The sequence below is a fragment of the Palaemon carinicauda genome, chromosome 39 (assembly GCF_036898095.1).
Source record: "Palaemon carinicauda isolate YSFRI2023 chromosome 39, ASM3689809v2, whole genome shotgun sequence".
Taxonomy (NCBI): Eukaryota; Metazoa; Arthropoda; class Malacostraca; order Decapoda; family Palaemonidae; genus Palaemon; species Palaemon carinicauda.
The window spans coordinates 31,126,317-31,138,816 of NC_090763.1; positions in this window are offsets into that span (position 1 = coordinate 31,126,317).

Consider the following 12,500-nt stretch of genomic DNA (forward strand, 5'->3'; position numbering starts at 1 on the left):
GTGTCTGAATAACATTCCCATTTTTGCTTTACATTTAGCCAACAGTGTTGCTATTTGGTTGTTGCATAACATATTCCTATTTAACATTACACCAAGGTCTTTAATTTCTTCCTTGTTTGTGATTGTCTCATTATTAGGTCCCTTGTATGCATACACCATTCCTTCTCTGTTTCCATAATTTATTGATTCGAATTTATCGGAGTTAAATACCATCCTATTTATCTCCGCCCATTCATATATTTTGTTTAGATCTCTTTGTAGTGAGTTCCTATCTTCATCACAAGTAATTTCTCTACTTATTCTTGTGTCATCGGCGAAACTTCTCACTACGGAGTTTTCAACATCACAGTCTATGTCTGAGATCATAATAACAAACAGCAGTGCAGCTAATACCGTACCTTGTGGCACACCAGATATTACCTGGGCTTCATCTGATTTCTCGTCATTTGCAACCACTATCTGTTTTTTGTTTTGCAGGATTTCTTTTACCCATTTTCCTATCTTTCCCACAATATTATGCTTTCTCATTTTTTTTTCTCCATTATGTTATGGTCTACCTTGTCAAAGGCTTTTGCAAAATCTAGATAGATCACATCTGTCTTTTTCATTTATCATATTTTTGTATATGTTTTCATAGTGTGCTGTCAGTTGGGTCTGTACTTTTTTCAGGCACGAAACCGTGTTGACCCAATTTTAAACAAATTATTTTTAACCAAATGGTTCATTATTTTCTTTTTTATTACCCTCTCATACACTTTCATAATATGTGATGTTACACTAACAGGTGTATAATTGCTTGCCTCTAGTCTTGATCCACTTCTGAAGATAGGGGTTATATAAGCTAATTTATGTTTAACATATATCTCGCTCATATCTACACTTTGTCTTAGCAGTATTGCAAGCGGCTTCGCGATAATGTTTGCAGTTTTTTTTAACAAAATTTTCTGCTAATATGTTGCATATTTCCTTTTTTTCATTCGTTAGCCGTCCTTCAATTCTTAGAGGGCCTATTTCTACTCTCCCTTTATTCATCTATTTTGCATAGGAGTAAAGTACTTTGGGGTTTCTTTTTATATTTTGAAGTGTCCTATCTTTCAAGTCCCTTTTTTCATTTTCTTTCGACTGTATAATCTTTTGTTCTGCATTTTCTATCTTATATTTTATTTCCCTCATTTTCCACACATTTTTTTCTTTTGCAAGATTTTTCTTCCACTTTCTAATTTTCTGAAATAAGATCCTTCTGTCTCTTGGTATGCACGTCTTTTGTTTATTGTTTTTTTTCGGTACATATTTTTCAACAATTTTCTCCAGTATTTTGTACAGTATGTCCGTATTTACCTGTATATTATCACTTACAAATACATTTTTCCATTCTTTATTCAGTTCTTCATTTATTTCTGACCATTTTATATTCTTACTGCAAAAATTATATTTTCCATATCCTTCCCAAAGTTTTGTGCTTTTATTAATTCTGCGATCACTTGCTTTGGAATGGACTATCAATTCTATGACATCGTGGTCTGAAATTCCCGTGTTATACACTATTATTTCTTTAACATAATTCACCTCATTCACAAATACTAGATCTAAGACATTTTCCTTTCTTGTTGGAATGTGGTTTATTTGTTGCATATTATGTTCTAATAGCATATCTTGAAGCTTTTCAAATTACCTCTTATCTTCTGCGCTACTATTACTCTCTTTTTTATATGTATACATACAACCACTTTCTTCTATCTGTTCTTTCCAATCCACGAAAAGAAAGTTAAAATCTGCAGATAGGAGTATATTCCAGTCTTTATGGTTTCTACAAATATCATCTATTTTTTTTATTATCATGTCAAACTCCTTAGTGTTTGGGGGTCTGTAAACTACAATATTCACTAGTTTTTCAAATTCAAATTCTACCGCAATCAATTCACATTCTGTGTTGCTGTATTTTTCACAGACTTTTCCTTGATTTATGTCTCTTCCATATATTGCGGTTCTCCCTTGATTCCTATTTTTTCTGTCTGATCTATAAGTTGGGAAACCCTTTATCTGGTCATCACTGACAGTCTCTTGGGAATACCATGTTTCACTTATATTTAACATATCTATTTTTTCAATTTGGGTTAGTTCTTCTAAGAACTATTTTCCTTTTAGAGTTACTCGTGACTAAGCCTTGTGCATTCATCACTATTATGGTTTGTGTTTCATCCCCATTATTTAATATTGGTAATAATATGGATTCTCCCATGCTTCCTTCCTGTTCTGATATGATGTTCTTTTCTTCATTTCCCGGAATTCTGCCTTTAAAAAATCCAACTTTTCTATTATATTTGCTCTTTCGCCTTCATATTTATTTTTTTGTGGATACCTGCAATTATACCCATATCTGCACCAACCCCTGGCATTATAGATGCATTCTTTGTAGTTGGGCTCTAAATATGCAGATTTGGGTTGAAAGGCCTCATATCTTGGGGCTCTTGGTTCATAGCGCGGTATATACACGGCCTGCTTTTTTGTTTCTTATTTGCTTTCATTTTTCTTTTCAGTTTGCTGAGTTTTCTTACTTTCATTCATGGTCGCAGGATGCATATATCGACATTTTTTGTTGAAACTGCTTCCTTTTCCTTCTTTTAGGTTTTTGCATATTTTTGGATGGAGATCTCTGCATTCGTCTCCATATCCGTCTAAATACGCACATTTACCATATATTTCATAATTATGGCATATCTTTAGATGCTTGTAGTAGCATCTTTCGCCAAATCTGCAATTCCCTCTTTTCAGCATATAGCAGACTATATCCTTCTTTTCTTTTTTTTTCTTGTTCTTGCTCTTCCCTAAAATTATGTAGGCCCGGGTAGAGTCTCTTGGGTCTATTATTTGTTTCCATCTGGTAATTTATTTCTTCATAAGTATGCTGTTGGATGGCATCATAAGTTATATCAATGATTTCCTCTGCATCCTTACACATATCCTGTTCATTTTTCTCTTCTTCTTCTTTTTCTTCTTCTTCTTCTTCTGTTTCTTCTTCCTCTTCTTTATCTTCAACTATTTGCAGATCTAGTCTCGACTTAATTACATTTTCTATCCAGACTAAGCATGTTGAGCAGAATACCTTTGTATCTTTATTTTTTTATTTTTTGCTGTATTTCAGCACATGTGGGGTGTGTTGGAACATGATAGGCATCACATTTTCTAATCAATTGTTGAGGATTATTAATGGAATACCATATCTTACATGTATTACACCATTTTGGCATTCTTTTTCCCAATGCATCAATCAGCATATTCACCATATTGGACTTCTTATTGTTCTTTGATGGAATGTGTTGATTGATGTAGACTTTCTTTATAAGTCTCTTTATCACTTGGATCTTCTTTGGAATTTCTTCTATTATTTTGCTGATGTTTTCCGCAGATTTGCTCCAGTTTATTAGATCGTATTGTTTCAATATGTCTGCGAATATTTTTCCGTCACACTGGTTGGCGTTACTAGAGACCTCTGTTATCAGACGGTCGAGCTCCTGTTTCGCCAACTCATGGAATTTACTTTTGCTGAGTCCAGCGATGTCTCTCCAAGCCTTGCCCGTGTTGTACATAGCCATCTTGATTAGATTTTTAGTAATTCACAATATAACTATTCTATGCCGACGTTTTATCCCACTTCTCTGACCTCAAACTAATCACCGACTATTCACGAAAACTTGTAGCTATATTGCACTCGATAGCCTTTTGTTATCCGCGTTAAATCAGGATATTTATAGGGTCGCAAAAGTGTAATCACTCACCGGCACACAGATACGGGGTCCTTTGACTGGCCAGACAGTATTACATTGGATCCTTCACTCTGGTTACGGTTCATTTTCCCTTTGCCTGCACACACACACACAGAATAGTCTGGCCTATTCTTTGCATATTCTCCTCTGTCCTCATACACCTGAGAACACTGAGATCACCAAACAATGATCCTTCACTCAAGGGACTACTTCACTGTAATTGTTCAGTGGGTACTTTCCTCTTGGTAAGGTTGGAAGAAACTCTTCAACTATAGTAAGCAGCTCTTCTAGGAGAAGGACGCTCCAAAATTAAACCATTGTTCTCTAGTCTTGGGTGGTGCCATAGCCTCTGTTCTCTTGCTTGAGGATACACTCAGGCACACTATTCTATCTTATTTCTCTTCCTCTTGTTTTGTTAAAGTTTTTATAGTTTATATAGAAAATATTTATTCTAATGTTGTTACTCTTGTTAAATATTCTATTTTTCCTTGTTTCTTTTCATCACTGGGCTATTTTACCTGTTGGAGCCCCTGCGCTTTTAGCATCCTGCTTTTCCAACTAGGGTTGTAACTTAGCAAGTAATAATAATAATAATAATAATAATAATAATAATAATAATAATAATAATAATAATAATAATAATAATCTTAAAAAGGTAATTAATCTCACTGTATAAAACACATACTTCTGCATATTTTTTGTACAAGGCTCAGGACCTTATTCCATCCCCTCCTTGCTCCTCACTCAGGGAGGAGGTGTGCACTTGCCCTTTCAAGTCTAAGATATATGGAGGATACTCCGATCCGAAATAGGGCATGGTATGTAGTAGACAAAATGCAACATAGAATATACACATGGAAATCTCCTTGAAACCAATATCCTCCATAAAAGAAAAAGAAAATTAAATATTGTATGTAAAAAAATGTACAAAAAATATGTAAAATAATTGGACTCATTTCTTCTTATGACTTTTACAACTATAATTCAGATTACCCAAAGTGAAAACAAAAATCAAATCAATACCGGTATTACACAGCCTCATCAATAACTTCTCTCTGATTGCTGGCAATACGGGCCTTTCAGGCGGGATAGGGGGAGGAATAGATATTCCTTCATCCCTTGATTTTACTTTTCCGGGTTTATGGCACAATTTCGCAACACAACTCACCACCACTGTTTCGCCATTTTCAAAATCACTACTACACTACATTTATAGCTATCAATCGGTGGCTACGAGCCGTTTTCCTGAGAAAGTCATTCAGCTTCCCGCCCTTCTCTTATAACTCTAACTATGTATAAGGTATTCACATCCACACATTCTCTAACAATCCCTTAACTTTAATCCCATAGTTACTTGCCGTTCAAGAACCACCCCGGTCCCAGCAACCAGAAATCACATAAATACATCAATAATACAGCCTCTGCCTAACAGATCACACCTGATCTACTCAAACTTTCTTTGTTTGATTTTAGGTTCACACAGCAATATTTCATAGGTATTGCTACACTCGGCATAAATTATCACATTTCACTTCTACATTAAGCACCCACATAAGAACACATTTTTATCATCAGGACTATTTAGAACACGTCAAAAGAGGAAATGAGGTCTGTTCAAAAAAAAAAAAAAAAATCCTACTCATCAATTCGAGGAATATCGCGTATGCAGGGGTAAGAAAGTACACTCTGATTGACACTTTTGAAAACTACCTCTCCCGGAACCACATGTATGTGTGCCTGATGATGTTCAGACACTGTGCCATTAATAATGCTTTGTATCACTAGTGTGTTAGATTTAACCATCTTTACTCGGTACAGACACAAATACGCTGCTCTAGTTTTAGTAAGGCAGATAACCTTAAAATTTTACATAAATAGTTCATTTTATGATACAAGTATCAAACTTTGTATGAGGGATCTTTATGGTGTTCTTATGAAAATAAAACTGTGAGCCACTTTTAAAATTTTCTTTTTTCAAGATGGCCGCCATATTTTTAAAATGGCGGCAAAACCCCGGATTTTCCACATGTAAGATTTTGACAAGTGGGTCATATGAAGCACTTTTGATGATCAGTGGCCTGGATTTGAAGGAAAACCACTATATCTATGTCAATAGTCACTGTAAATACAATGCCGTGAAAATTCTAAAGTACGCATGTGCAAAAATTGTTCCGAATTATTCATTTTATTAGCAATTAGGTGGTTAAACTGGATATTTTACCAAATTAGTTTCTTTGATAGTTCAATTATACAGATTTGCAAGTTTAACATTCTGATAGTGTAATTGATATTGCCTATAACTCATCAGAGGTTTATCTCATAATGGCTGTCAAAAACAAAATGGCAGCACAAAAAAGTTGGTTATTTATTTACTCCCAAGAAGTGTGACTTCAGCTATATCAGGGAAATGAACATGAAATGAATGATAAAATGAACAGGAAAGGATGATAAAATGAACATGAAATGAGGATGAAGTGGGGTGAAACACAAGGCCAATAGGATCAATAGGTTTAGTCTGTAAAATGGAGAGATGGGTAAGGTCCGGCAATTTAGCCTACTGCAGGGGATCCTACCATTTTAACGAGCTAGTTGCTTATACTACCGGGGCACACTGGTGCAACTAGCTGCCATGAAAGTCGGCATGGAGTTTAGTGTCAGCTTTATCAAGTCTCCCAAATACACCTTGATTCGCTCCATATATAGACAAGGTGTCGCACCCGAATTGACGGGAGTGTGCCAACGCAGGAAAGCCGAGTCAAGAAAGATGGGGCTTTTGTCCTTTGGATGGTGTACAGATGCACAGGAGTTAAATGGCGCTAGATGAACGAGCGGGCTAGGCGTAGAGGTAACAGTATCGAACCAAGCCATATCCCATACAGTAAAGTGTATTTATAAGTTGAAGGTGGTAAAAAGATAATCCCTCGGCCTTTAAACTGTCGATGTATCAAATTTGTGCTTTAGTTGCTAAAAAAAAAGTCGGGATAGTTAATCTCAATTGAAGAAATTTGTTTTGTATATATATGTTGTGTTATTTCATTTTGAAATGTCAGAAAGACTTCGTTTGTCAATATCTCCTAATGAGAAAAGGGAAACTGATTGGATTAAATTCTTTGTCTGTCAGGTAGACAAAGATGAAACATTGATATCACCCAAGGATACGTCAGACAAGAGCAAATCTGGGTATACTTTATTAGCAAAGAATATTCTAGAGTTCAGAAAACTAAATGAAATGGCCATTGCTTTATATGTTGGAAGAATTGATGATGGTTAAGGATAGAAGGAACACTGATCAGGAATAATGCACAGTATCATCATTCATGTAGAATAAGATTTAACAACACTAAACTAGTTAGAGCTAGAAAACAAAGATCAGTAGTGGACAGTGATGATGAAAGTGATTCAACTAAATATACGAGAAAAAATACCTCTCAAGATGGATGTTGCGAGATGTTTTTTATGTGAAAAAGAGAGTCCCATATCAGAACTTCGTGAAGCAGTGACAATGTTGCTCAATGACAGACTTAACCGTTGTGCAGAAACATTAAAAGATAAGGAGCTGCTTGCAAAGCTTAATTCAAGTGATGTTGTAGCTCAAGAGTTCAAGTACCATCCAAAATGCTTAACAGCTCTATACAACAGAGAAAAGAAAGTTACCACACGGTCTTGAAAAAACTACGGACCAAGAAAAGTCGACTCTGGCGATGAACTGGTATGTCCTCAATTTAAATTTTGGGGTTTGATATTGAATTTTGAATTACTTGTCCTATCATTCATTTGATCTTTCAGGGAATCCGATTTTAGGCTCTATGTTGAGAGTCTTTCAGCTCTAATTCCATTTTTCTTTGTGTTCGATCATATGAACTATGCAAGATGGTTGCCTATTCACCTTTGTGACATGCTTTCTCTTGAAATATGCCATCCCAGATTTTTTTCAGAGTTTCTGAAAGGCAACTTTTCAGTCAGGAAAACGAGGAGCAGGTTTTCATGTATTGCTATAGATCAATCTCATAAGCAAAATAATGCTGTCGTAAAATGTGATGGAGGAGCTATTAGCTTGATGGAAGATCCTTCAGCTCTTCGAATATGGACAGTTGCTGGACCAGAGATTAGTAGATTGGTTCACGAGTTTTTAAGAGCAAGTGGAAATGTGAAGTTAAAGAGATCCATACGCCACAAAGAACCACTTTCTATACAAAAACAGATTTTTGAAAAAATAAGAAAGCTTAAGGCGGTATTTATAGAAATGAGAAACCCTTTTGAGGAAGAGGCTTTAGATCTCTATTCTATTGACACAAAAGATGTTGTTGAGTCACTACGACAACTGAAAAGCTTGGTAGTCGTCAGTTTGATCAGTTCTTGAAAAAGGTTAACAATACAGAAAGGTCAGAATTTTATGAGCCAATTACGACAAACAAACTTCCACTATTCAGATCAAAGTCCAAATCAGACTCGAATGCATCAAAGTCAAAGTTTGCAAGCTTAAAAGATGACTGCAATCTATTTTCAAGATTATTCATCTCTCTCCAAAGTAGGCAAAGGGATTTAGAAGACTTTTTTCCTCACAAGAATCAAAACTATCCACTATCAATATCACAAAATGGGAGTTTAAACTCTGGAACAAAGTCACAGTTGATGCCAGTGCTGGAAAGTGATATGCAGGTCCCTTCAACCACACCACAGGCAGATACTCTCATTATAAATGGTGCTGCTTTGGTTAATTCAAAACTGCCAGGAGCATGTAAAACCTTTGGTGCACATGCCGACGATGTTATTTTGCCATACATCCAGCACTGTGCCAGGAATCACCGACGAATAGACATCATGTTTGATGTTTATTATGACGATAGCTGGAAAGGTGAAACTAGATGAAAATGGAGAACAGGCGGAAGAAGAAAAGTTACCGCTAACAGTAGACCACCTAAATCGTGAAACACATTTTTGAAATGTGATGAAAACAAAACGGAACTGTTTGTTTTCCTTGCCGACAAAATTGCTGTGATGAACAACGAAACAGACATTATTGTTACTCAAGAGGAGAATGTTATCTCAAACAATGAAACACATGTTGCCCAGATTTCAGCTTTTCACCACGAAGAGGCTGACACTCGAATGTTTCTTCATGCAAAAGACGCAGCCGTCAATGGCAGTCAGAGTGTCATGATAGTAAGTTCTAATACAGATGTTGTAGTCATTGGTGTTTCATTGTTTGCAGCTTTGAATATAGAAAGTCTATGGATTGCTTTTAGGAAAGGGAAGGATTTGAGATGGAAATAACTAGATCACTAGGGCCAAAAGCAAGAGGAATGCCATTTTTTCTCGCCTTCTCTGGTTGTGATACAGTGCGTGCATTTGCTGGCAAAGGTAAGAAGTCGTGCTGGCAGGCATGGAGTGTCTATCCTGAGGCAACAGTGGATTTTACAAGACTTAGTTCACCTACAGATGCCTTATCATCTTCTGACATGAGAGTCATTGAAGAGTTTGTTGTGGTGATGTACGACCGCTCTAGTACCATAAGCAAAATCGATGAAGCAAGGTTTGAATTGTTTGCACGAAAATAAAAGCTTTATAATGCCATCCCACTTCCCTGGGAGCTTTAGAGCATGTGAAGGGAGCTGCACTGCAAGCGGGGCACACATGGGGTCAGTCTGTGGTTCGCACTATGAAATTACCTTCATCTGAAAGTTGAGGCTAGCAAAAGGACGACAATGTTTGGACGCCGTATTGGACCAGCTTGCAGCTAATAGTAGCATCATGTCAACAGCTCTTAAAATGTGGATGTAAAAGGATTTGTATTGGGAATTGTAAGTGCTATAAGTCAGGATTGCAAAGCACAGCATGTTGTACCTGTACATGCGAAGATACATGAATCAATAGGACTTTGTCAGTCTAATTTCACGCATGCGCTTTGCAGTTTTCACAAAATTGTATTTACAGTGAATACTGACTTAAATATAGATGTTTTACCTCAAATCTATTCCACTGGTTATCAAAATTACCTCGTATGGTCAATTTGCCAAATTTTGGAATGGGATTTTGCCGCCATTTTAAAAAATGTGGCCGCCATCTTGAAAAGTGAAAAAATTGAATGGCTCAAAGTTTTATTTCTTGAAGAACATCACAAGGAAGCTTTGTGCAAAGTTTTATGCCTGTATCATAAAATGAGATATTTTGTGTTTCCTAGGTTGTAATCATTTTAAATACACACGATCATCCACAAACACTTTTACCGGTGCGGTTTTGAACCGACTATCATACTTTGAGCTGTGTTTTTGATTACCTCTTTTGAAAACCCTTTTAGTGGTGTTCATTACTCTCCTTAGGAGATTTAGTAAATAGACACGGTATTGCTCTGTTGAATAATTTGGCAACTGTTGCGAATTAATCATGACTGTATACTTTGCTCACTTTGCAACTCAATCGGCTGACCTTATAAAAAGATCTGATGCCCCTCTAGAACCCAAAGAATAGCCAATGCCTCTCGATCGAATGTACTATAATTTCCTTCTGTCCCTTTTAATGCCCTGGAAGATGAGCACATGGGTTACTCTCTACCTTCATCATCTCCTTGAGAAATTACGCCACCAATAGCTACGCTTCTGGCATCTGTTGTCACTAAAAACAGGTGATCAAATCTAGGATAATCAAGTAACTCATTGCTAGCTAAGGCAACTTTCAAACCGTTAAAGGCCTTTTCTTTTTCCACTCCCCAGTTTATTACTTTTTGATTCTTTAAAGCATCTAAAGGTCTCGTTATATCTCTAAAACCTCTTATGAATTTACGGTAATATCCAGCAAGCCCAAGGAACCCAGCTACTTCCTAAGGGGTACATGGCCTGGGGAAATATCTAATAGCTTCTCCTTTATTGAGGCAGGGTTGTATACCTTCTGGGGTTACTATATGGCCTAAAAACCCGACCTCGTTACAGAAAAATTCACACTTTGACAAATTTATTTTCATGCCGTTACGGCGCAATTCTTCTAAAACTTCACGAATATGTTATTATGTTCTTTGGCCGTTTACCCTGTAATTATGATATTTTCTAAATAAACAAGAACATTATGACCAATTAAGGGAGATTACACTGCCATCATTACTCCAGAAAAATGACTTGGAGCATTTATAACACCGAAAGGAAGAAAATTAAACTGAAATAGTTAATCGTTGGCTATAAATGCCGTTTTGCATTTACTGTCTTCCTGAATATGTATTTAATAGTATCCAGATTTTAAATCGATAATTGTAAAGTATTAACTATTCCCTAACTCCATGAGCAATTCTTCGATCGAGGGCAATGGAAATGTATTATCCTTAATGACTGCATTCAACTTCCTATAATCAACACACAATCTTACCGAGCCAGCCTTTTTTCTAACAGTTACAATTGGAGAAGCCCAGTGGGATTCGCTCTCCACGATAATCCCTTGTTCCCTTAATTTACTAATTTCATTTTCTATCTCTCCCTGCAAATGAATGAGTGCCTTATAAGGCCTTGACCTGATCGGCTGTGCCTGCCTAGTTTCAATGCTAAAGGGAAATCGATAAATCCTCCCGGGTGGCTCGTCTCCAATTGCAATTACATCAGAATAATTATGAACAATGCTACTAACTGCAGGTTGATATTCTAGCAGACATTGTTTTCGAACATGCATAGTTAAGTTCTGAGTGTGTCTGTCTGTGCAGGCTGGAGTTGCGGCTCCCAAGATCATATTATTAGTATTTCCACACAACTCCAGTTCACACACACAATCACTTCCTAACACAACTCTTTTGTTTGACGAATTAACTATTGTAATATCCGCTCCGTTCTCTTATTTCTGACAAGCCCTCTAAGACTATGTGTGCCCATTTGCCATGCGGTTTAACTACGACCTTGCTTCCCTCCGGGAGAGGCTAAGACGGGGCCACTGATGTGCTCGTAAGCATCTGGGGAGGCAATACTTCTCTTCTTTCAGGTACAGCTGCTACCTTACCTACTTGTCTCTCCCTTTCCACACAAGCACTTACTCTCTACTGACTTTCTATTGGTAAAATGCACCCTATTGCTATTAATGCTGTTCTATCTTTTCTGGCAAATGTATATTTGATTACTCATTATAAAATCCAAACCAAGTATAGCCGCAATTCCTAGAATTCCCAAGGTAGGCAAAATAAAAAAATCATGTGTAAACTTCACAGATCCTACCTTAAAGTTGACGATCGTTGTTTGCCTTGCCTGTAGTTTATTTTCTCCTAGCGTGTCAAGGATGATGGGTGCACTAACTGTGGTGGGTTTGAGGAGATTCCATGCTCAAGAAGCAAAATGCTGGCTCCTGTGACGATCTGTGCATGAATGGACTTATCTGGTTGGTCAATCCTGACTGCTAAAATTCCGAGTAGCCCATTAGGATTCCAGCACGGGCTAACAACCTTGCTTGTAATACTCTTGCCCCTGCCCCTCTCTCTAGTGCTACAAGGGTAAGGCTGGGGCTACTGAGGGAGGTCCAAGTGCCTGCTCCATCGTAGTCATTCTCACCGCCTCCTCGGCTGTTGCTTCTGCTATTATGCGAGTTTGTGTGGGGGGGGGGGGGCATCGATCTCCCTCATGTCCCCCTTCCTCCGTTTCCTTTTCCTCAGGTGTTGGGCGGAGGTTGATATGTGTGTGCCGCAGCCCGCACGACCTCAGCGTTTTTTGCTGGGCACTCTTGAGATAGATGACCGTAGGCCTGACAAGTGTAAAAGCGGGGTGATCCTTGGGT